Source organism: Apus apus, chromosome 3 (genome assembly GCF_020740795.1).
Source record: "Apus apus isolate bApuApu2 chromosome 3, bApuApu2.pri.cur, whole genome shotgun sequence".
Taxonomy (NCBI): Eukaryota; Metazoa; Chordata; class Aves; order Apodiformes; family Apodidae; genus Apus; species Apus apus.
Window position 1 is genome coordinate 82,112,333 of NC_067284.1, and position 25,001 is coordinate 82,137,333.

General features: G+C 38.1%; 1 protein-coding gene across 4 annotated transcripts in view; it reads left to right on the forward strand.

Moving 5' to 3' along the window:
- AKT3 (AKT serine/threonine kinase 3) overlaps window positions 1-25,001 on the forward strand; it is a 149,629-nt gene that overhangs the window by 41,582 nt on the left and 83,046 nt on the right. The gene's annotated exons all lie outside the window — the stretch shown is intronic.

Below are 25,001 nucleotides of genomic sequence, written 5' to 3' on the forward strand. Positions count from 1 at the left end.
ATTAAATAGGATTATTTATATGCTTGTAAGAAATGTTAAAAATATTACTACCACAGTGCTGGGCCTTGATGAAATTTGTTGAGGTAGACAATTCATCTAGCCCTAGCTTTCTTGTTTTGGTAGCATTCATTGAGTGTATGTGCATTTTGACCTGTATTTTGTAAAAAGTGAAACTTGCTGCTGAATGTTCAGGTGCGTGTCCTCTGAAGGAGGAGTGAAAATGTTTTTGAAAGATTGGTAGAAATGCATGTTGCTCCCCCTATATGTGATATATTGAATTTTAGTTTAATAAGCTGTTGTAATTTATTTTGTCATAATAAGGAAGTCAGAGGTGTTTTTTGAAGAATTTCTCATTCAGTCTACAAAGCTATTATGAACTATAATGTTTCATGAGAGCTAGTTCTGCCATTCCTTGGGAGTCTAGATTTAAAAATGTTATTAGAAGAAATAAATGTTTTATTTTGTAAAAAAAAATATTAAGCTATACCTAGTTTTAAATTTAATTTATCTATCATTATAATTTAGAGCAAATTTTAAACTTAATTATTTTAGTGTCAACAAGTGGCATGAGCAACCCAGTAAAATTTGCTGACAGTGACACACAAATGAGGACAGAAACAAAAATGTTTCAGGTGAAAACGCAGAGCAAAATTGAAGGAAAAATGAGATTTTTTGGGGGTGGAGAAAGTAAAGCATACACAATGAAGCTGCTGTTCGTGGGGGGGAAGGTAAAAGAAGCATGTTGATGGACCTTAAGTATGTGTGGGAATTGTATTCTGAGTTGAATAAGAATTTTTTGCAAGTCATGGTTTTGTCTGTATTTAATTATCAAATTAAATGGAAGATGTGGATAAAAATTACAAATAATGAATTTGGTTCTAAAGGCACTCCTCAGTTTTGCATTGCTGGAGATGATGCTGGATTATCACAGAATTTGAATTCATAGTAGCTGCAGCTTCAGTTTCAAAGCCTTATCATACAGCCTATAACTGTGGCTATAGAATGAAGAAGGTTTTACATATTACAAGAAGAGCGGTAATGATTGTTACCTGAATGTGGCCATCCCTTTCTTATAGGAGAATGAAAGATCTTTGCTGATATTTAGAGAAAGAGAGAGAAAAAAAATATCATATTGCTTGGAAGGAGCAAATGGAGAATTGTATTTGGGTAGCTCTGGAATTAATGGAGAGGAAAACATCCCAAGAAAGATAAGACTGGGAGTGCCATTTTCGTGCAGCCAAGATGTCTAGCACTATGTACAGTGTCGTTTGTACTTTCTTTTTTTACATTGATGAAGTTTCTTTTTTTCTTTTGAGTTATATTTTGTAACAAGGGAGCTTTAATACGTTTCTTGCTTTTTTTGTAGATAATGCTCAGATGATATTTTCTGGCAGGCTCTTTGGCTAGAGAAGAGAACCAGATCACGATTTCTACCAATAAAACCATGTTTTGTTGTTTGCTTTCCTTTGGTGATGCCTGGCACTTATAACATGTACTAAGAATTACTCATGAAAATATTTATAAGGAATATAGTAAATTTCAAATAGAGTTAAATTTCTCACAGCCTACTCCCCCCAAAACTGTCCAGCTGATCAAACTATTTATTTACTTAAATATTCTGCATATTACTGAAGCATTAAGGGCATGATCACAGATGGAATTGAGAGGAAGCAGTTTAAAATCTAGAAGTCTTGCCTGGTTTATCACTTGATGATTCAGCTTTTTGTTAAATAAGAAATATTTCTGTAATCTTTAATTGATAATTTTGCCTCAATAAAATTAACTTTGTGAATAAGTTACTCTTTGAGTAGGAGACAGAGATTGAATACCTGTTGACAATATGTATGGAGGGATGTGAGGGAGGAGGAAGACTTAAGGAAGGAGTGTTCAAACCTGATAAGTCTGATATGCTATGTACATGAGACATTTGTGTACTTTTATTTTAACCTGTTTTAATCTGTTACAAGTAACATTTGTATGTTTTTACTTTAGGCTGTTTGCCTACAAGTAGGTGTATTTAATTCTGGAGTATTCTCATCTGAATTCATCAATAGTGTACTTATGCATAAATTGTGGTGCCAGATGTGATGAGGTCAGGACTTAGCTATTCACATACTTAGTTAGTTATTGTTAAAAATTGCTGAAGCCCTGAAGGGATGAGTGATCAGGGAGGAGGGTGTATGTTAAAAATCTAATTAAAAAAAAAAAAGAAAAAGCATCTTGTGGCACATTATGAACTCTCACATCTAAGTGTTTTTGGATGCTTTCATAGCCATCTGTAGAGGGAGGATCATTGGTTATGCATCAGCCAGATAAAAGAGATCATTCTGATACATTTCTTTCTTCACCAGATACCATTTTGCTGCAAAATACTATGATACCTTGATCAAATGATTACAAAACATTTCGTTAAGGGATGGTAATAAAAGTACACTGTGTAGAGAACACAAATTATATGCTACAAAGAAAGGTTGAGTTTCTCTTAGTGGTTTCTGATAGCTGTATTAAATCATAGGAGGGAGGAAAATCTTGATGAATCACATTTTAAATTAATCACCACTAGTCCCCCTGCCCCTCCCCCTCCCCACCTTGGTGTGTTTCTCCTGCATCTTCTCTTGTAAAAACCTTGTAAAAATGACTTTTTAAAACCATTGCTTTCTATTTAAAACTTTGAATGTTTAATTTAACATTATTTAGCCTTAATAACCTATGGAACTAATAATGGGAGGGACTAACTAATAGGAGGAACTTTTTACAAGGACATAAAGTGACAGGACAAGGAGTAATGGCTTTAAACTGGAAGAGATGAGGTTTAGGTTAGACATTAAGAAGAAATTCTTCACTGTGAGGGTGGTGAGACACTGGCACAGGTTGCGCAGGGAAGCTGTGGATGCCCTGTCTGGAAGCATTCAGGGACAGGCTGGATGGGGCTTTGAGCATCCTGATCTAGTGGGAGGTGTCCGTGCCCATACTGGGGGGCATCAAACCAGATGATCTTTAAGGTCTCTTCCAACTGAAACTGTTCTGTGATTCTATGATAACGAAAGAAGGAGGTTGTTATACCAAGAGAAACAAATTTCCCATTTGTTTAAGAAGATAAAGTGTAGTGTACTAAGAATGTACATCACACCAGTTAGGTTATTTAAAGTACAGAGCGAGCAGTAGTGTACACAAAGAGATGCGAAAGAAAGATCATAATAGATTTGTATGGGAAACAGACATAATTTACAATAAATTCCTATTCAGTTGCTGATCACTCTGTTAGAAGTGTTAGATCACAGCATAAACTTAATTTGCCTGATATGAGTCCCATAATGCTTTTTTCTTTTAAGGAATTCAGAATAGCAAGAAGCAGGAAAGCATGTTTTTACTATTAATTTGTTTGTTTTCAAAACAGTCTTTCAGCTTTCAGTATTTAAATAATTCCAAACATTCAAATGTTAATATATCACATTTGGCATCTGACATTTATTGAGGAACAGATCTGTGTTTGTCATTTTTCTGTGGTTTGGGGTTTTTCTTAGGGCTGGAGGTTGAATGTAGTAAGAGTTTGCAAGTTTCATACTGCATATTCAGAAAATTTGTGGGAATTTTTATGTTGCAGTTCTTTGCTACCTGTTGAAAAAATATGCAATTGCAGAACATAAATAAGGAAAACTGCCCATTTTCTTTGTATGTTTACCTCAGCAGTTCAACACTGTGAAAGATACACTCATGTATTTTAGGTGATGTATGAGCTGGAGCAATTTCTGTTGTTTTACAGTTCTCAGTTATTTGATACTGTGAGTGAATACTGTTACTGCAGTTGTCCCCAATGTTGTTGGGATTTTTTTCGTGTTTTGTGTTTTTGTTTTGTTTTTTTGGGGGGTGTTTTTTGTTTGTTTTAGGGGGTGGTGTTTGTGTTTGGTGTTCCCCCCCCCCGAGAATGTCTCTGCATACAGAAATACAAGGAAAAAATGGTGTGCCAGCAATTACTCTTTGAAATAAAACATGAATTAAGGTGTGGGTAAATAGTAACACGGAAAATACACTTGCAAATAGATACATATAAAATTAGGACTATATTTAATATGCACACAAGCTAGGCTTTCTAGTAAAGGTTCTTAAATTAATTGTATCTGCTGAAGAATTTGAACAGACTATATGGAGCAGAGTTGAGGTCAACTCCATAATGAAGAATAAAGGAAATACTGAGTAGCTGCTTGCTCAGTGACAGAAGCAGAGTTGCCATGCTAATGTGTATGTACCTGAAATTCATCCTGTGCAGTCAGCTTTAGTTCTGGCCTTTCTAAAGCTTTTTAAATACTCCACTTAGCAAATAACTAGTCACCCTTTTATAGGAGTTTACTTTGGATGTGACTTCTTATTTAAAAGCCAGCTGAAAAGTAATTATATCACATGGAGTTATATTCTCTCTCATTTTGGATTACAACAGACATTTGCACTTGAAACATGTAGCTGTAACAAGCTCTTATCTGTAATTAAAACTGTGCCAGAGGGGAATGGAACACTGCTTCCAGTGGTTTTCACAGCTGTATTCTGTCACAAGAACCTAACAACTCTGGACCCCTAAGTTCAGAGTTCAGATCAGGTTTTTGACCTTGCTAGTCACTTGTCTTTCTGCTTCTACTTAATTCCACATTAATTTTCTGTGTTCATATTATTCTCTTTTGGTTGCCCTGCTGCTATTAATAGGCACTTAGATGTTCCTGATCTAGCCCTCATCTTTCTCCATGTCTTCTCAGACCACCATGAGTCTCAGCTGTTGCTTTGTGCTCCCAGCTCATATATGTGACCATTTTGGATTTATTTCAAGTCCTAAACTTTCTAGCTGTCCACTTGCCTGTTCTGGCCATCTCATGCTTTTTATCTCCTGCTGCCTCATTGCCCCATTCAGAATTCTGTGAAGTATTTGTCCCAACCTGAATCATTCCACGTGGTCTGCTTCCTTAATCTCTGTGCTACCTGGATGTCATTAAAAGTAGTATTTGGAGTGAAAGAAAGAGTCTCTGCTCTCATTCAGTTGCTTGGCACTGTTGCAGAAAATTGATTGTCAGAAGGAGCAATTGTAGGAAATGACCTGGTCATTCTCTGCATCAGGGGAGAGAAAGTGGTCTGCATAACGAGCCTTTGGAGAGTTGGGCTGCCGGACCCAACAAGTCTTACATTAGCAGGTGTGAAGTAGGTTTTTTTTTTTTTTAAATATTTAATATTCATCACATTTGTGTGGCTTTTCCTACAGACATCTCTGACATCAGGTGAATCCCCTGCCAAACTGCAAGTTCCAAGTCAAATTTCAAACCGTAGTTTAACTAGAGTTTTTTTTGATGGCTTTACTGCAATGTTTTTATACAACAGCATGACAATGTAGCTTCCCCTACTTCCCTGAGAAATAACTGATTTGATTCAACTTGTTTCAATTTGTGTTCAACTTCAGCTAAATCAGTGGAAACACTAACTCTAGGTAACATGGGAATTGGCTCAGGCTGCTGAGGTTACTGCTGTTAGATTAGGTGGTGACAGCCGTGTTTCTGTCTGTTCTTTCATGATTCGAACATGGTGATGTTGCAGCACTCTCAGTTTGTTTGTTTGTTTCCAGGTATTGATGTTGAACTGTGTAGAGTAAGTTAGAGCTTGAACAATCTTGACATACTCTTTTCTGAAGAGCCCAAGATAATATAAAGGGATTGATTTATATTATGATGAAAAAAGACATTTCAAAATGTGAGTATGATGCCTACAATTTAAATCATGGGAAGGAATCTCTAAAACATTTTCATATTGAGGAGAAGACTCTGGCCTAGAAGGTATCATTCAGGAGAAGCCATTTAGAAGCAAACACAAACTATTTAACAACGTCTGTCTCCAAACTAGATCTTGTGGCAGTGGAAGTCTTGGAATATGTGCATGAATTAACTCAGGAGCTTACTATTGACTCAGCTTGTTTATATCTACAAAAGTGACCTGTTCTGTAAATTAACAAGAACAGAACCAGTGGTCACCCAACATATATCCTGTCTCTGATAGTAGCTAACGTTTGATGCTAGGGAAGAGAATGAAGAACAGAAAGATGTGAAGTCCTTCTGCAGTTCTTCACAGTTGGCTTTCCTCTTTACTAGCCTGAACAGATTTGCATCCTCATCAGCTTCGGACCTCGGTTCACCACCTCTTACCTTCTTTTACTGATAATTTAGGGCTATGTTGGACCTAAGGATAGATCACTGCAGGTCTCCACTGATGACCCTGCTTTTCATTGTGAAAACTGAACATTTATTCTGCCTTTTTGCTGCCTGTTTTCTGACCCTGGTGAGTTTGATTTTATTCATTTTTTTTTTGGTGAGGTTCATCCCTTTTGTCCTGTGGAAACGAAGGTTTTTTTAGGTTGAGGATATTGTTCAATGTTGTTTGGAAACCTACATAGTCTATATAAATTAAATATTTTCCTGATCTAATTGCTCATTAACTCTTTAAAAAGAACCCTCAGATTTCTGAGGTGTAATTTCTTTTTGTAGAGGCTGTTTTGGCAGTTCTTCCATCCTTATTTGTCTGCCGACTAATTCTGTTTTCGAGAACAGTTTATACTAATTTGCTCAATTCAGATGTCAGGATTTTGGTTTTCAGTTTTTCTGGTTCTCTTGTGGAACTCAAATAATAATTTCTTTAAGCCATGTTACAGTTGAGAGACTGCACAGGAAATCACAAAAAAAAAAAATCTTGCCTAGGTAATGCTTCTTAAATTGTCAACACATGTAAACAAATGCAAAGGCCAAAGGTTTGAAAGGATAGTCAAGACACCAAGGAGTGTTTGCTTTGAAGAAGAGTTCTTACCTTGTATGAGAGACTTAATAAAGCACTCAATCTGGTTTCCTGTATTAACATATAAACCTAAAGAAGTTTACAGGTATGGTTTCCTGGTACAGCCACTTAGGTGAAAATTATCAAAAATGTGATCAAACTTCTAAATCTGTAGTAATTAAAATAATTTTAAAATCAGAGTTTTCTGAGTGGGAGACAGCGAGCATACACATGTGGGCTTCTGTAAAAGGATCAGGAGGTCTTTCCTTGTTAGAAAGGAGCAGTGATGATCAATAGTGGACAGTTATGGGATTTACTTGTCAAGACATGTGAGACGTTCTCATGTAATCACAAAACCTTGCAATGGTCCAGGATGCTGAAATACATCTTTGGAGAATCTGTTTTTCTCAGTAATTTTCCTCCCCCCCCCCCCCAAGTTTTTAACAAAACATAGGGAATGTGATTTAGCTGTGAACCCAAAATTTGAGGGGATCTTTGTGCTTGTACATACAGCATAAATTGTATAAGGGATTTTCTCTTTCTTTGCAGTTGTTTTTTAAAGATGCATGAAATAGACTTCTTCACATTGGAAGAAGCTGTAGCACATCGGCTTTTAGCATTCCAGAAAATTTATAAAGTCTCTTAAGTTTGTAGGCTTGAATTTGTTTGGGTGTTTGTTTTAGAGGCCATTCTTAAAATTGTTTAAAGTATATCTTTGCATGTAGATGAAGTAAGTAAAAGAAGATTGAAGTATAAGAACAGGGCTTGAAATAAAATTACAGGAAGACACAGACTGGAGAACTGAGGAAGAAGAAAGGAGTTTGAAAAAACATATTTTGTTTCTCACTTCCTGAAAGAGTGAATTCAGATGACGTTGCCCAGATAAAATGGCTTACTCATGTAATTTATATTCCACATAGCAAACTGCTACCCTTGCTGTGCTCAATATATACATTTTATCACAGTAGGTGTCCCAAGATACGTAAACATCTGTTTGGTTATGTTTGTTTGGGTTTGTTTGCTTTTTTTTTATTAAAGTGTATTGTAACTCTGAGACTTTGTCAAGCCTGCATGGCTTCTCTGTATTTCAGACATCAGCTGATATTTTCCCCGTCAGCATCCTTTTGAAATTGTTATGTGTTCCAACTGCTGCTGCATAGTGCAGAGCACAATGATACTGTCTGTTAGTGGATGTGGAGGTTGTGACCATGTATTGAGAGTGTTGTAAGTGAAGTCAGTGCGTAGAATTGTTTGCCCTATGACCACTGTGATGCTGCATGGATACTGGGAGAGAAGACGAAAGAGAGAAATAAGAATGAGCAGTTAGTTTTATCATGGTATTTTTCTTTATAGGCTTCACTTAATGTATTACTCTTCCTGATGCTGGCCAGCAAGCGACTGATAAGATAAATTAGTAGTGCAGTCCTAGTCTAACACAGAAGCTACAAATCTTGGAGAGTTTGCTTCTCTGAAGATCATGGGGAATTCACCCCAAAACAAGAGCACCAGGGAACTGAAGAGGTTGCCTCAAGCTGTGGAGGAAGCTTTGAATTTCTTCTGGGAGTTTGTCTTCCTGTGCTATCAGTCAGTGATTCGTCAGCCAACTGCAAGCCTGGAAGTGCATGTTTCTATAGAAGGGGTGTCAGACATTTGCCTTTCAGCAGTACTGGAAGCATGGCTGAAGACTTTGAATACTCAGGGTCACAAATTGGTGTAGAGTTTATTGATTTTTGTTGTTGTTGTTGTTAACTTATTCCCACTCTTTATGAGGTTGTGAAACTCATCAGATGAAGGATTATTTTTCCATGGTCACACAGAGCCTTCTTGATAATTTTGGAAGGTCATAATACTTACTTGGAGTTTAAACTGTCTCAGTTTTACGTAATGGAAATTGATGTTTTGGCCCCAAGCCACTATTGACGTTAATGATGATGCAATCTCAGTTGCTGTTCCGTGAGATGTAAGGTTTCTTGTACAACACTGGCTTTAGAAGCATTTTGCTCAGCACTTCAATGGGAGGGAAAAATTTCTGCTGGAGCACAGCAGCCTGTGAATGTGGAAGACTTAACAGGGGTTGGAGGTGTGTCATATCAAAGCTGGAGGCTTCAGAAAGGAGATCACTGATGGGAGAAATGCATACCATGTTTTGTAAACATCTGTGGCAAAAGTACTGGGGGTCTGACTTAAAAGTTGGGAGGAAGATTTGGGAATATCTTCAGTAAGCTTTGTATAAGTTTTGTGTAGGGTTGTACCAGGGAAATACCCTTTCTGGCCAGGAATTAGGTTGAGCCCTTCGAGATATGAGGAATGAGGAATATTATAATGAAGGTGATGGATTGAAAAAAAAATACAATAGATACTTTCCTTAAAAAGATACTAGTTCTCTTTTCAATAATTTAAATGCAGCTTTAAATAGATATCTGTGTATTTATACATATGTCCTGGTTTGAGCCAGGATTAAGCCACAGAATTTTGGTTTATCAGTTATGTAACTGTTACTTGGTACTGGTTCTCCTTGCTCACTGTAACATTCAGAATGAATTAATTACTGTAGGTAAAATAAGTAAAGAAGCAACGTGCTCCTCAAGATCATATGCCAAAAATATATCACTGGAAGTTCTTTTCCTAATGTAGCCATACAAGGAATAATCTGCAAGTTCAAAATGTTAGCAGCCTTCCTCAGTGGGAGATCTAGGCTTGGTTTCAGCAAAGCTGTTCTCTTACCTCTTCAGTTTGTGGTTTTATCTGACAAGTTAATGACCAACTTTGCATTTTTAAATTAATTTTTGTTCTGCAATGTCTTAAAAATCTGCACATGCACTGCAGTTTTTCTTCACCTTATCTCTTGGAATTCTCTATGGTAAATACCTACTAATGCAGGTTCTCTCTAAACCTTCATGTAATGATAGAGTAATACTTCATGTGAAACTTAGTTGTCTTCAGTCTTCATAATCCTGGAAAGCAAGGTATCCTCTCCTTTTAGGGTTAATGAAAGGTGCTCACACATAACAATTTGGAGTGTTTCAACTGCAGTTTTCCATGAAAGAACTTAAGCTTAAATTGTCAATTACAATGGAAAGGTGGTAAAACTGGGAAAGTAAATGATACGGTTTGTTAGATTAGAAAATTGTCTCAGCTTATAGTTTAGCTAAATATTTACAAAAAAGTTGGCTTGCATTGTAGAGCTCATAAAACAAAGCAAGATTTCACTGTTTGCATAAAAAGCAATATTAAGAAAGAAAATAAGTTAGCATTCTGTGCAGCTAGCAGATAATGATGTCTCTGCCTCTGAAAGTAGAAATTACGTGAAAGAATGGGAAGGAAGTTACTCCTTCCTCATAACTACTGATGTTGATGGATTATTTATCTCTTGTTTTAAAAGTTGTCTTACAATTGTCAAAAATAGAATTTTAAGGTGTTTATAGCAAATCTGGGCAAACTATTTTTGTGTGCTTTTTGGCCGTCTGCACTATTTCTCATGATTTGCAACAAAAATTAGAAGTTTTAAATGTGTGATACGGGCTTGGAAGGAAGGCTGGAAAATCAAATGGTACAGAGCCAGTATAACAAAGTTGCAGTGCATATGCCAAACAGGACACACGCTATTTCACTATTAATTAAATTTTGGATATGTATGTTTTGTTGATTGATTTTGAAGTACAAGTACTGTAGTCTTCATCCCTACCTTTCCTCTAGGAGGTTGAATTTCATTGGTGATAGAGGGAGTGAAAGTAAGACTCAGAAGCAAATGAAAGCAAAACACAGAGAATGTATTTCGTTCTGCTTTAAATAAAATGCAAAGACAAATGCACATGAAACGCGCTTTGCTCAGTGTGACACTTAAAGGAGAGGACTGTGTTGTTGGCTGTGTTTCTCAGTCTTTTAAGCTCACAAAAGTAGCCCAGACAGTTTGCTGACCTCAGATAGACCTTTAAGTCTCTGACTCGTCACAGAGGGCCAGCGCTCTTAATTGGCATTCAGATCACAGGCAGCCGCTGGGCTCAGCGCATAGCCAAGTACTGCTTTAGGATTTAGACAAAGCCACTCTGGCAAAACATCCCAGTTGTCAGGGTAGCTGGCGGTTTCCTAAAGAACTGTTACATAATGGGGAGACTGAGAAAAGCTTTAGGATGCAAATTTTTTTTTTTTAAAGTAAAAATTAAAAAAAAAAGTGGCAGTAATTTGTGAAAAGAAACATTCCTCCCCCTCCCCGGATGATCTCATTCATTGTTTCCTACTTCTGTTTAACTTCTCAGGGTCATAAATGTAGTTTGCTGTTTAAAACTGTAGTGATGTTACTCCAAAGGTATTTTGTGGAAGAGGGGAAGGGAATTATCTGAAAGTATTTGGGAATCAACACTTAGGGATTTATTAGCTTTACTAGAGGTCAGCTATTTGCATTTCTTCTTCTTTGTGCTTAGCGTAATGTAAACTGGGAATTCAGCTATAGAGTTAATGTTTACATTTGACACATCTCGTGGAATAGAAGCAAATGTTGTGTTTATTGCTACAGCTGTGGGTGAAACTATGATCTAAAGTCTCGCTGGTCCCCGGCCAGCTTTACAACCTGCCCCCATGTGCAGAACCCATTGCATAGTGCGAGGGTTTGATGCTTCCTCGTACTGTTCCTCCCCTGCCGGCCCAGAGTGACATCACTCCGGGCACTGCTCTGAACCCGCCTGCAGCCCCTGCCTGCTCTTGGAATGAAATGTAAGGAGCAACTGCCTTACTCTACTGGGGTTGTGGAAGTCAGCACTACAAAGGCTAGTTAAAAAGAGTTGCTGTACTGCAGTTGGAGTGGGTGGGGAACCCTAATCTCCATCACAATGTGCTAGCTCTGCCATGGATATTGTGGTGCTAGCAAATTTCATTTAGTCAGCCTTAGTTGTAAATGCATTTTAGTGTTTTAGTTACAATATGGACCTGTTTAATAAACTGCTTTGGAAAATCTATTTATTTTAAGTATTTGTATTAGTGCTGCTGTCTCACCCGCTTTAAATACCATTCCAACCCACTACATATTGATCATTTGTTAAACAGGAGACAGCAGAGTACGGTCATCCAATCTGCTGAAGGAGGATTTTGGGGAGTATGTGTATTTTCTTTAACCATGTGATAGTTTGTTTTGGACTTTTTTTGCAGGAAATAAGGGGGAAGGGACTATAGAGGCAGCCAGATAACACAACTTAAAGTAAATGTTTTTGTAGGGAGAGTGTATGCATTCCAGAAGCTTGGTCTTTGAGGAAGGATGCCATTCCTCTGCAAACCTCTGTTGTTAGGTGTGTGTGGAGGTCCTTACAAAAACAATATATGACCAAGTTTCTTTCCTCATGTAGAAAACCAGGACACTAAATCATGCTTTCTAGCTGGTCTGTGAGCTGTACTTTCCCTGTTGCAGCTAACCATTAAAAGGAGTAAAAGACAATGAAAGATCAGTTTGGGAAGTCTGAACTGTTGATAATAGAATCGTAACACTATCGGTAATCATGCCGAAAACATGTTGGCAGTAGTCATGACCCAGATCTCCTACAGCTATGAGGCCTTGCCAATGTAGCCTTGCCACTATTATGTTCCTCTATTTATATTCAATTTGATTTGTTGACAGAATAGTCCCACCTTGTGGGCAGGGGATTTTGTTGGTCCAGCTAAAAAGCATGATTTAGTGTCCTGGTTTTCTGTTGGTCCAGGTTGCTAGGACTGTATGAGCAGTCCCAGCTTTAGGTGGTCATTATCTTGAGAGCTTTGGTGCTCTGGAAGATTGGATTTGAAGACTGAATGGTCTATGTCAGGTTGTTTATGACAGCCTTTTTAATTGCTCCTGCTAACTTTGCACACATTTCCAAAATGGGGTGGTGGTTAACTGCTCCCATTAGCTACATCTCTTAGCTTGCTCTGTCACCCAGTCTATTAGTTGCAGCTCCTGTGTTGCTTTGGGTCTCCTCTTGTAGCATCCCTGACTTGTTTCATTTTTCTAGTAGAGAGTTATGTACACAACCTGTATGGAGCCCTTGTCACAAAAGGGAGGCTTTCTGAAAGGATATTTTTCCTTTTCTTACTAGGAATGAAACTCTCACCTCATAAAAACCTTTGGCCATAGTCACCAAAGCTTACAGGCTATAACTTGGGCTACATTACTTCATTTGGAGAATATTGAACACAGTTAGATTGCTTGTGCTTTCTTCAACATATTAATAAATACCATAATTTATTTGGCATTGCAAGTTAGTTCTCCATAATAGGAAGGCTCAGAATAGTATGAGAAGTATATGCAAGACTTGTGTAGGTGTGATGCCTTGGCCCATGCTAATCACTTGCCTTTTCATTCCTGATAGAAACTAAGTGCACTTTACAGGTTTGAAAGGAAGGACTGATTTGGACCTTCAGGCTTTGCCCAGATTGCCTGCCTGGGCTTTTGAAAGGAGCAGTTGGTCCATTCTAAAAGATCCCCACTCTTCCTGAGGAAACCCAGCAGTCAGATCTGACCTACTCAGATATAACTTGTAACCACTATAGAGTGTTTTGCAGGAAAAATATGGTCTTAAAACAATAGCCTGAAGTGAGACTTGCTAGGTGTGTTAGCTAAGAATGTTAGCTTAATACAACAATTTCTATCCTTTTCATATACCCAGCTCGGTTTTTAGGAAGATCTCACCTTTCATCAGAAAGAACGCATGCAAAAAAAGGAAAAATCTGGATGCAGTATTCATGGAAAATAATGGAAAATTAATTTTCAAGAGAAGGGTTCAATGAAATACAGTAAATCAGAGGTAACTAATACTGTAAAGTTCAAAGTGGTCTCATGTTAAAATTATGTTTCTTTATTCTGTGGAAGCCACAGCTGATTATTTTGGTGTTTATGGGTGGTTTGTTCTTTAAAAAATTATTATTATTTGACTGATTCACTGCAGACTTGCAATATCTCAAAGCATTTATGTAGAATGGTTTCCTGTTGATCTCACATGAGTACTTAAGTAAATGCCCTGTGATAAAATGACTGTAAACATATACATAGATTTTTTGGGATGGTGCTAGTTTGTAAAGCTTTAATACTTTTATCAAATAATGTGTATTTCTTTGCAAATGCTGGTAGTGACCTCTTGTTACGTACTCTTCTTTTTTTTCCTCTCATAGCTTTTACTTGAAACACAGAAACAGTACATACTTGTGTGTGTCAATGGGATACCAGGCTCTAAACTTCTCCTTATGTTGGAATTCAATACAGTATTTCTTGTAATTAGTTGCCTTTGAGTCTCACAGAGTCTTATACAGAAAGTGGATGTGTCTGTGTGTAACTCTATGTGGTGATGGGAGGGGTGAGTAGTAACCACCCTTATATATTCTCTGTAGTGTATAGCTGATTTATTTGACAATAAAATATTTGAACCGTATTTTTATGTCTACTTGTAGCTGTTTAAGCATTTCACAGCTGTTTGTTCCCTTCTTCCGACTTCTTCATGTGGTGACAGCAGAAGTTACAGTTGCCATTGAAACTGTGCAACAAATTACTGACAGTCTATTTTACTGCAAAATCAGAAGGGTTAGCTTAAACTATTACATATCTGTTCATGTTTCAAGTCAGGGAGATGATATACTTAGCTTAGCTAAATGAATGGCCGTCTTTCTCTAGAAGGGGAAAGAAGGGGCTGCTGACTGTGACCTTTGTATATGCATTTCAGGCACATATTTTGATGTAGCAGCAGTGTTCATCTAAGCAAGCAGTGTTGGTTCAGGGAATTAAACAAACATAAAAAAATACCCTATGCCAAAAATAAAAGTCTAGTTCCTTGAATTACCTTACTTCAGGTCAATGGAATGGAGGTGTTGATGCTATGCAGTCTTTGCATTTTTTTCAGTGACTGCGTACTACTCTATTGTGAAATTTGATTTGGGATTACAGTGTAAAGGCTAGGAATGCAAATCAAAGATTAGTCTAATACAAGACAACATTCTCTAATTTACAGCTGTTAACGTACAATAAAAGCCTAAGGTAACTGGTGTTTCTTCATCTTTGAATATACAAGCTGTAGATGTATTCATCTTTATCTTTTTGATAACTTGCCAGTTTTTTCTGTTTGTCAAGAAAGAAATACTAGAGAAAAAGAAATGTCCATTCCATTGTGGGGATTACTTGCACAATTGAAATAGCTGGGCTCACTATATATGTCTCTGCCATAAGAGATAACAGAGAAAATGAGAGCAACTGTTGCTTTGTTATCCTCTGGACTTCTCAAAGGATGGTTTCTCTCTGGAAGAAGCCCAAAAATTAGCTTTGCCTGGAATTTTCTAGATATACATGTGATGTGCCCTGCATTGCTGTGCGAAGTCTCACAATATCATAACTTTTTATTAATCTTTTTGGTCATTCTTTTTGTTTCTTAAGAGAGTAACTGCTATGAACACATAGTATATTGCTTGTCAGACCCAGCTATACTGAAGCTTTCATATAGTTTCCAGCTGAGCAGAATTTGGTGGGAAGAAAGTAGTGGATGTTGTTAAAAATTTGCAGAGCTCTGTAAATGAGCTGGTGTGGACATCCACAGAAGTAGGATTCTTCTGTTACAGATGGAAAATACTTCAGAAGGACCTCAGGTATATTTTTATATTGGTAGAGGATGTCAAGTTAACTTGTCAACAGTAGGCTGTCTCCCAGTTTTGGAAAGGTGCTCTATCATAGACTTTACTGCCTGTTTCACCCTAGGTGAAAGAGCCTCTTTCTTTCCATTGCCTATAGCCGGTCCTTATTCTAGCTCTGTGTATTTATCATCTTTAGCCCTTCCTCCCAGCAGTGTTCCTACTCCCTTGGCAGTCCCAGTCTTTGCTTGTTAAGCCTTTCATTTGTGAAAAAAAGTCTCTCAGCAGGTGCTGAATATGGAATTACTCAGTTCAGTGCTTAAAATCTGGCAAATCATAAGGCAGGTGAAATGGATTTTAGCTATCTATAGGTGGCACTGCCAAGCTTATGAAATCAGCACATTAGGGTGTGACTTTGGAGGAAAGGCCACTAGGGTTGTTGGTTGTTCATTCTGAACTCACCTGTAGAAATGCATCACTGTGGTGGATGAAGCAACCCGCCTGGATGCCTTCCTGTGTGATGTACTCTAGGTGACCCTGCTCTGGCGGGGGGGTTGGACTAGATGATCTTTCGAGGTCCCTTCCAACCCCTATGATTCTATGATTCTATGATTCTATGATTTGGAACTGCTGAAAACAAAAAAGCTCTATGTGTCTGCCATGAAAGGTTGAGAGACAGGAGTAGAAAGACACTTGAATACATCGTTTCGATGAGAATAAAAAACAATGTAGAGGTGCTTTTTGTATTGATTAAACAGAAAGAAGCATGTGCATTCTGACCAAATAATATTAAAAAACATTTATGTGTAGCATATTGGGAGTTGCTGTCTACAAGCAAGACTTTTCACCACCCATTATCTAATTAAACCAGAAGTAAAGTTCTTGTTATTAAAAATAAATCTTGTTAGTTCCTGGGACAGTTCTGTAAAAAAGGGAAATCCTGAACATTGAAGGGTTACTATTTTTATGGTGTTATTTTGGCAGTTGTCCTTGTTTTCCTATTCACGATGAGTGTTAGATGAGTGAACTGACATTTGTAGGACTGTTATTTAGTGCAAACATCATCTTATAACTGGTGGCACTTTAATGATAAGTATAAACTTATCATAGTGCACACTGAACTGAAAGGATTTTAAAACAGGAGGCTGGAACCTTAGCTTCACTTGAGTTTACAGATTGCAACTAACACAATACTTGAACAGGTACAGGGGGAAAAAAAGCCCAACGTGTAGGAAAACAGCTAATTATAGTAATTGCAGCTGGTTTCAAAGTACTTCTAACAGTTTGTGCATAATGCTTACTTGAAAGCATCAAATGGGCGCTAGTTGTGAAATAGAACACCTGTTTGTTGTTGAGCATGTGTTTATGCAGATGATTTTTGTTGTCAAAGCACCTTGATGTAGAGTAGTCCTGTTTACATTTACATTCTCCCCAAAGGATTAACAGTGTTCTCTCAATAAATTTGCAGTCTATTCTCCTCTCAAAGGCTGCTGTTTGGAGGGTGGTGTGAACAAGGCAACAAGTGCTTGCTAATCACTTGAATATACATAATTAGCGACAGTCTGGTGCACTGGAGTCTTTGTACAACCATAACAATACTGATTGGCAGCAGCAGATAACAATAGTCACATAAAGGTGTTATTTGGTGAATATTTGAAGGTATTTTTCTTTTATATTTGCAGTGGGCATTTTGAATTAATTATGCCATTGTTCCACAACACTCTTACTATGTTGTGTTAATGTCAGAGTTAAAGATTAGTGTGTGGCCTGTTGTACACAAGAGAATAAGACCCTTAGTAAAGGCTTTGCTTCTTTTGAGACTAACCTGCATTCTTTTTTTCTTCCTTCATACTTTTATGATACTAAGCTAGATTCTATTTTCTTTCCTTCCTATTTTTATATAACCCAAAATCAAACTGTCTAAAAATTTGGGAGTTGAAAGTCTGTGATGATATTATTGTATTCTGCCGTGATCAGTTTTATGACTGGCTCTGTTTGACAGGTTCAGTACTTTAGAAAACAAATACAGAATCATTGATAATTAAGTTTATAGACAACATAGACTGTAATGTAGTTAATAACACTGAGAAAATTATATTGATAGCTTTTCATGGTGTTTATGTTCAAACAAAATTTGTATTATTATGGCAAAATGGTTGATATCAATGTAACTTAAGGCTAGATACTAGAACAAGTAGACTATGAACATCTAGAAGCTAATGAAATGAATCAAAGTTGATTTGGCAAGGTTAAATTTTATCAAACTAATACAATTTCCTTTCATTGACAAGGTAGCAGTCTGTATAGTAGAGAAGCTCTGGATGCTGTGTCTTGGATTTAGTCAGGCTTCTGATATTTGGTGAATACTATTTTCATAAGCGAACGAGTATATCCATTAGATGGAACAACTGTGGGGTTTGTTTCTTAAAGCAAAACTGTTAGAAAACTGTGTTGAGTAATTATTAAAGGTTCAGCATCAAAATGGAAGTAAATATGGAGTAGAATTTTGTTAGGCTATTTTCTGATTTCTGCCTAGGCAGTACTTGCATCTCCAAGATGAAAGGTACTGTAGGCATTCTGGAACCTGAGATTAGAATTCATAATGGTGTTGGTAACATGGAACTGGAAACCATTCAGGGGAAGCAAGTTTAATATGTACTCTAGAGTGATCTACTTTGCAAAGAAATGGATGGAGAATGGGTGGCTATGTAAGTAGCTCTTCAGGAAAAAGCCCAGTAGATAGGTACCATGGATCACAAGGTGATTATTAATTTTATCTCACTGTTGTGAAGAGGTCAGTGCGTAAATGGCATGTATAAGTAGTAATATAGCCAGTACAATGCATATTTCTGTTCCATTGATCACTCAAGATCTTAGCTGGACAATTTCAGTAATTTCTAGATGCTGCAGTTCAAGATTATAAAGACTATAAGCAGAGACCGGCAATGAGAATGATCAGCAATTTAGGGTGTGTGACCTGTGAGTACAGGTTGAGTGAATTGCAGTTACTGGGGGCAAATAAGAAAAGAGAAGTGATAATATAATTTGTTTTTCATGTGTACAGCAGAGAGGGTAAGAAATTACAGTTTTAAATTGTTGCAAGGCAGTTGGTGTACAAACTGGGAAGCCTTTTTTCAAGTAATTATAACATAAGAAAAAGCCTATTGAGCCATATCAGTGGCCCGTCTAGCCCAGTATTCTCTCTGCAGCAGTGGCAGAGGAGATGCTGTTTAGGGAGGGCTTGCAAGCTTTGCCATTTTCTTGCCTTTCACTTTCCCAGTGCCCAGAACTGTTTGTATTAGTAAAGTTAGATGGCATATCTCTGTGTGATCCTGTTTCAGCAAGTGTCCTAACTGTTGTCCTCTGGTATTTCCTAAACAGCAGTTCTGAAATTTTCTACTGCCTTCGTGATTTTGTAAACGTGAGACTTCTCCACTCTGAACTAAAGAGCCCTCATCTTTTCATTCTCTCTTAGAAAAGGCAGTTGTTCAATCAACAAGATCATTTTGGTTGCCCTTCTCTTTATTTTCTTGTAATTCCACTATATTCTTCCTGAGATGTGGAGGCAAGACCCTGCAAAGTAATGAAGATGTGTACACAGCAGTGTTTTCTGTATCAGCAAAGCTACGTCCTTTCTCTTGATCTTAGTATCCTTTGTGACATGCTTATCATTTTGTCAGGTTTTTTTGGCTGCTGTACATGAAGTTACAATTTCATAGAACTGTCAGTGGTGAATCCAGGACTCAACTAAACTATAATTTGTGGTTCTAAGTTAAACATCGTGAGGCATAATTTAGATTATTTTTTCGCTAGATACATTACCTCATGTTTATGTACCCAATGTTCATTTGTCAGCTTTGCCTGCTCAGTTTTGTGAGATCTTTCTGGTTTTCCATACCATTTGCCTATCTGCTACATTGTAATATCACCTGTAATCTTTAAGATTTCATGGATCACACCACTGCCCAGGTCATTGATGAAGATGTCATATAAAAATGATCCCAGCTGGGATCCCTGGGGGAGCGTCATGTCTGTCTTCCATATGCTGGAAAATGACAATAAAGCCTTATGTTTCATTTCCTTCTCCTTATCTAGCTTTCAGACTGTATAAGGACTTCTTCTTCAATCATGTGGCAACTTGATTTCTTTAATTGTATTAAAGGAGGAACCCTGACAAATGCATTATGCCTACAGGATGCCCTTTGCCCTCATGTTTATTGCATTCCTTGTAGAACTCTCAGGATAGTGAGGCAGGCTTTCCCTTCACAGCAGCTCTGATGGCTCTTTCCCAGTAGATCCATGTCTTCTTGTGTGCTTTGTGATCTTACATATTATAGACTCTAATTACTTACCAGAAGCAGGAGTCAGACTCTAAAGTAGTTTCTGGGATCCTTTCTAGGGTCTCTTTATATTGGAAGTTGTGTTGTCAATCCATCAGTCTTCTGGGCCTGTGACCGTCTGTGTTCATGGGGTGTACTCCTTGCACTCCTGTTCACCTTTCAGTTCCTTCAGCTCTCCTGGCTGGCTATTGTCCTGTCATCCAGTCTGGTGACTTACTGACATCTTATAATTCCTACATGTTTACATTAAACCATCTGGCTTTCACATGTCTACTACAGGGAACAGTCTGGGGTTTGATATCTTTCCAATGCATTTAGCAGTAAAGACTAAGGTGAATCATTTGTAATACCTCTCTGCTTTGTATCACTGGATTTTTGTATCGTTGAGTTCCCTTTCTGTGCTTCTGTTATTGGGCAGTCCCACTGATTTCTTGTCTGGCTTCCTGGTATTGATGATTAACATAATTTGAAAGAAGCTCTTCACATTCTTTTCTAGCTCTCATAATTTTGTCTTTACATTACTCTGCCATTTTTTATGGTCATTCCTTTTCCTCCTTATTTGGGTGAGCTTGTCATTCTTAATACTGACCTTTTCCCTATAATAACCTTTTAAACTTTTCCATTGAAACATCCAGGTAGATTTTGTGTGCATGTGTGAGAGGGGGAGGGAGAGGAAGAGAGAACTACTGTGTTTTCTTTTTTTGTACTGTGGCATCAATTTTTCCTGGTTTTGTAGGATTTTCAGTAGTCTGCCCATTTGTATGGTCTTTTGAGTGGGTCTTTGGCTTTTTTTTTTTTTAACTTATTTATCTATATTTTTCTGTTGATGTTGAATATTTGCATATATATCAGATTTATTTGGGCAGCTTTCTTCCTGTCCAGTGATAAACCTACTTATGACGTACTCAGATTCCTGGGAGATGAAGAAATCTTCCACTAGAGAAGTAGTATTGTTTCAAATAATAAGTCAATAGTGGTTAAAAGTAATAATAGTAGTTTCCATCCTGTTTGCAGATCCAGGAGGATCTGTGGACTGCTTTGGAAGAATCTACAAAAGGTTACAGAAAACAAACCAGCCAACTTGTCCAAGGTATAGGACACAGCACTTTTCTTGGTATTTAAGACTCCATGTTTCTGCTGGAAAATGTTAGATTTCCATGAACTGAAAAATTTTGAAACCTATTGAGTGAAATAAAATCTTTGGGTTCTTTAATGCTGGCAGTTTTTGGGAGTTCCTAGTCAAGTTCTGCAGAATGGTTTTCTTGCAGCCTCTCAAGATGCATAGTAAGAACACAGAGAAGTAAATTAGCATAGGGAGATGGGAATTATAAGTTACATTCCAGTTTCTCCTTTAATAGTTAATATTAAAACAAATATTTACATTCTGGAGAAAAAGTAGAGAAGAAAAATGATAAAAGTTTTCATGTTGCAGGGAATTACTTTAGAACATGAGATTCTGAGAACCTGTGTGGATATTGAAGGGTATGGGGTTGCCTTGCCATGAGAAAGAACCTTATTGGGAAAATGTAGAGAGCTCTTAATTGTAGCAGCATAAGAACTAATGGAGCTCTGTGACTGAATGTAGAATATCTCGATCATATTTGAGAGGTCATGGTGGTCTGGTGAAGTTCCTGCCGATTGGAAAAAAGGTAACATAACCCCTGTATTTAACAAGGGGAAAAAGGAAGACCTGGGTAATTACAGGCTGGTTAGTCTCACGTCTGTGCCTGGCAAGATCATGGAACAGATCCTCCTGTAAAGTCTGCTAAGGCACATGGAAAATAAGGATGTGACTGGTGACAGCCAACAAGGCTTCACTAAGGGCGAATCATGCCTGACCAATTTGGTGGCCTTCGATGACAAGGCTACAGAGATGGTGGCAGAGCAACTGACGTCATCTACCTGGATTTGTGCAAGGCATCTGACACTGTCCCACGTGACATCCTGGTCTTCAAATTGACAAGACATGGATTTGACAGATGGATCACTTGGTAGATAAGCAATTGGCTGGGTGACGACACCCAGAGAGTTGTGGCCAGTGGTTCAGTGTCCAAGTGGAGGCAAGTGATGAGAGGCTTTTCTCAGGGGTAAGTACTGGGATCAGTGCTGCTCAACATCTTTGTTGGAGAAATGGACAGTGTGATTGAGTATATCCTCAGCAGATTTGCTGATGATACCAAGCTGTGTGGAGTAATTCACACCCTAGAAGGAAATGAAGCCATCCAGAGGGGCCTTGACAGGCTGTAGAGGTGGGCCAGTGCTAACATCAGGAAATTCAGCAAGGCCAAGTGCAAGGTCCTGCGCCTGGGTTGGCACAACCCCAGGCACAAATACAGGCTGGGGGGAGAATGGCTAGAGAACAATCCTGAGGAAAAGAACTTGAGGCAGGTAGTAGATGAGAAGCTTGACATGAGCTTCTAATGTGCTCTCACAGCCCAGAGGGCTAACCACATCCTGGACTGCATCAAAAGAAGTGTGGCCAGCAGGGCCAGGGAGGTGATTTGTGCCCTCTACACTGCTCTGGTGAGGCTGCACCTGGAGTACTGTGTGCAGCTCTGGAGCCCTCAGCACAGGAAAGACATGGAGCTGTTGGAGAGGGTCCAGGAAGGACCACAAAGATGATCAGAGGGCTGGAGCACCTCTGCTATGAAGACAGGATGGAAGAGTTGGGGTTGTTTAGCCTGGAGAAGAGAAGGCTCCAGGGAGACCTCAGAGTGGCCTTCCAGTACCTGAAGGGGCCTACAGGAAAGCTGGGGAGGGGCTTTTCAGCAGAGAGGGTAGTAGTAGGACATGTAATGTTTTTAAGCTGAAAGAGGGTAGATTTAGGTTAGACATCAGGAAGAAATTCTTCACCATGAAGGTAGTAAGGTGCTGGGATAGGTTGTCTAGAGAGGTTGTGGAAGCCTCCTCCCTGAAGATGTTTAAGGCCAGGTTGGATGAGGCTTTGTGCAGCCTGGTCTAGTATGAGGTGTCCCTGCTCATAGCAGGAAGGTTGAAAGCTGTGTGTTTCCTAGGCTTTCCTAGCTGGGTATTGCTGTTACCACCTGTTAGTCACTTTTGTACTCTATATCATGGACAGTTAGGGCTCTGTTATTGCAATGTGCCCACATACTTCCTTTGCTGTGTATTTTTGTTTTCTCATTATACTAAATTAAAAGCCCATTAGTCCACTACATTCTTCTGTGTGAAGATACTGATTCATGGTAATAAATCAATTTCTTAGTGTTGTTTTGACACATTAAGTACATGGAATTGTTTGAAGACAGCCATGCTTTGATGGAGGCCACAATGAGAAAGCTGTATGTTGTCTGCTTTGGTGCTCATACAATCAACAATAGATAAACATACAGCCCTCCCGCGTGGTCACTCACATAGCCAGATTCCCAGTGTATCAGGGGCAAAGAAGTTTTCAAAAGAGTATTCAGACTTTTTTTCTTTTTCTACCTAATCAAATCTAATGGTATGCTGCTAATGAAGGAGAAGGTTCCAATAGATTCTGCATGGAACATATGTCCCATGGCACCTTGTGATGAATTTAGCAAAACTTGTGAGATGAGGGGGTTAGGTATCTGATCTTGCAAGACATTGTTCTATTTCTTCTTTGCCCCCACTTTTTTTTCAACCTATTGGACCAGTGAGCTGCATAAGTGACAGATCAGACAAGGAAGACCATGGGACTGCAGGAGTGGAAGGAGGAGGAGGCAGGGTTTCTCCTCAGCCAGATCAGATAAGATATGAGGAAACATTGCCCCTGGAATTGTATAAGAAGTTTTGTTGGAACTGTAGGAAACAGGCTTATTTCAGGAGCAAGAGGAACTTCTAGGAGACTAGAGTGTTTCTAAACCTTACTGATCATTCATCCTTTGACTCCACCTTATTCTGCCCCGTATGGAGCTAAAAAGTACATTAGAAAATACTCATATTTCTGGGAAATATTTTTCATTATTTTTACCTATATTTTTCTGTTGATGTTGGGTATTTGCACATCAGTTTTACCTAATCATCTCAGATTGTCTGGAGACGGCTTGCTGTCTGTAACCAATAATCTTATCACTAAATTTCAGTCAGTCCTTATCAAATTGTGATCTGTCAGTAAAATATCAAGCTCTTACTGAAAACTAAATAGTCTTGCTTTAAACTTTAACTGAATTAAACTGTAGACATCAAGAAGAAAAGCTTTTGTTAAAACTGTCTCAGCTGTGCTGCTGATGCATGCTATTCTTATGTGCACACTTGGTAAACAAAAATATGGAAGACTCTTAGAAGAGATGAAAAATTTGTGTTGCTTTTCCCTAATGGGGAACTCAAATTTCCCAGGGAAATGTCAGCATAGAAAAATGCATCAGCATCATAACGGGTGCTCATCTGCAGCACGACCCCCAGAAGACAAAGCAGCGTTTTACCTCTTGGGATTAACAAACATGTGTCAGCTTTCGTACTGTTGTTTGGTAGTCAGGTGATAGACTGCCCATATGTCCTCGTACCTCATTCTGGCATGAGGGTTTTTTTGCTTTTTTGCCTCTTTGGAATTTGAAATAAAAGCATAGCTTTGTTCTGTTGTCATTTGTTCCACTTCTTATGTCACAGATACGAAATTTTAAAAGATGTTCTAAGAGGTTCAGTACCTGAATTTATTTTTCTCACTGTAAGTCTTTATTGGAAAAGATTCTTTCTTTGCTGGTTTATTTCCACTAAGGACATACAGAAATTATTATAGAACATAGATAATTTGCATTAAAAGAAACTTAAGTATATAAATAGTTATGCTGTAAATGCTTTACTTAGGAAGATGAATGTTTAAGAGCTCTTCAGGCACCTACACATCTCTCATATTACAGCATGGTCCTTTTGGTGATGCTCCTAAATTGCACAGGGAGAAAGGAGAGAAGGAAAAGGTTTTTTCAGACTCTCACATCTTATGTCTAAGTGAACAAATGTCTCCATCTCTTTTAGGTCTCTGTCTCTGGACCAGTGATGTGAGGATTTCTTGACTTAAGAAAAGTAATTGTTTAGTAGTTAGTGTTTTGCAGTGGGGAGAAATGGAAGATAGTACATGGATGTGAAGTATCAGGAAGTTAAAAGGTTTAATTTAAAAATAACTGCAAGCTTGGAGAAATTGTGTGTTCTTTATCCCTGGCATTTTAGTACTCTGAGGAAATAATTTGTAGTCCATTTTAAGCAAATTAGAAAATGTGACTATTACATCAGCGTTACGCAAACATCATTATTAAAGCTGATGGATCATAAATATGGATTTCCCTCACTCTTACATGGGTTTCCATATCCATTGTAGAT